The sequence below is a fragment of the Scophthalmus maximus genome, chromosome 17 (assembly GCF_022379125.1).
Source record: "Scophthalmus maximus strain ysfricsl-2021 chromosome 17, ASM2237912v1, whole genome shotgun sequence".
In the NCBI taxonomy this organism is placed as follows: Eukaryota; Metazoa; Chordata; class Actinopteri; order Pleuronectiformes; family Scophthalmidae; genus Scophthalmus; species Scophthalmus maximus.
The window spans coordinates 20398502-20400000 of record NC_061531.1 but is presented as its reverse complement, the minus strand read 5'-3'; the positions used below and the strand labels follow the sequence as shown (position 1 = coordinate 20400000).

At 44.4% G+C, this 1499-nt stretch overlaps 1 protein-coding gene across 1 annotated transcript in view; it reads left to right on the top strand.

Moving 5' to 3' along the window:
• Positions 1-1066, top strand: part of si:dkeyp-113d7.10 (zinc finger and BTB domain-containing protein 49) — a 4989-nt gene extending 3923 nt beyond the window's left edge. The window contains exon 4 of the mRNA XM_035615926.2: positions 1-1066. This exon is cut by the window's left edge and continues 908 nt beyond it. The gene's annotated coding sequence lies outside the window, so the exon portion shown is untranslated.
• Positions 1067-1499: the final 433 nt, after the last annotated feature.

Here is a 1499-nt window from a genome sequence, read left to right as displayed (position 1 = left end):
TCAGTGTCCGACGAGATGACGACGAAGAAACACTTCGTTTTCAAACCAAGTTTTGAAGGATTTTCATGTTGGAGCTGAAACGTTTTGAATGTTTCTGCTCCGAGAGGAAGAAACGTCGACGTCATCGGATCCAGATGAAGGAACGTTCTGCTCCGGTCACAGATCCACGACCTCGTCGGGCAGAGAATGGCTCCGGCTGCTGCAGGTGAGTTTCACCAAGTGATTTAGGTTATTATTTAGAAATAAGCTCCTCCCCCTCAGCAGTCGGACGGACGCAGCGTTTGTTTCCTGCTTCCTCGTGATTCTGTTCGGTGTCGGACCTCAGACTTTTTAGACCTACGTCTTTTGTAAGTGTGCTTTTCCCCCCTGAACAAAATGGACTCCACATTCTTCTTCCTTTATTCAATCGTTTTTGATGATGATGATATCGTGCGTTTTTCTCATATTTTGCTTCTCTTTTTTTGACGTTTGAGGATTTCACGTGTCGTCGTCTGTACAGGAAACAAACGGAGGACGACGAACTTCAACGTTTGTTTGGACTTGAATGTGAATCTCAGCTGTTCCTTTTAATGTTTTAATGTAGTTTTTACTTCTCAGACAAAACTGATGATGAAAAGGGAGAAAAGGGGGAAGGTCTTTAACTCTCATGTCCTCGCTCCCTCCCATCCCCCCTCCCCCCCCCCCCTCCCCCTCGACGTTGTTTCACTGACCTCATGTCCACACACAGATACCTCCTGACAAACTAACTGAAAATTTCTCTGACTCCGACTCACTTCAGTTCATATGGAAGACCATTTCTGCCAGGAAGAAAAAAGGTGAAATGTTGGAAAATCTACTATGATTATTATAATATATTGAATTACATTTTTGCTTTGTAAAAGGGATTAGGATTTAAAATCAACAATTGATCTAACATTTTGGATTTATGAGTTATTACCGTATTTATATTTCATATCACCGGAGTTTAAGCCGCAGCAGCTAAATTTAATGATTTGCACATCAATAAGCCGCACTGGACTATAAGCCGCAGGTGTTTTAATGTTTAATTACCATATGTAGAGTTCGTGCACAGAGGGGATTGTCGGGAAAGAGATGGCTGCTTGAGGAAGCTCCCATTTATTAACATTTCAACAAACAAGTTGCATATTTGCATAACGTACTAAAACCACCAAAGTCCTCATCTTCAGTGTCGGAAACGAACAGATTCAGGGTGGCTTCGTCAGCCACTCTCCTCTCTCCTTCGGTGTCGCTCTCAAAACCAACAAACTCCTCTTCGTCACTCCTCTTCGTCACGCAGCAGTCCGGCCTCTCGGAACCCGTCGTGATCGTGGATGTTTTGACACTCCTCCACGCCATCAGGATCCACTCGCTGCTTTAACCGTGGACCGCGGACCGGTCGTAGAGCCCGTAGAGTTAAAGTTGGACTGTAACCTGTTAGATTTAGGAGCTCCCCTAGTGGCCGTTAGCTGTAAAAATACATAGATTAGCCGCACCGTTAT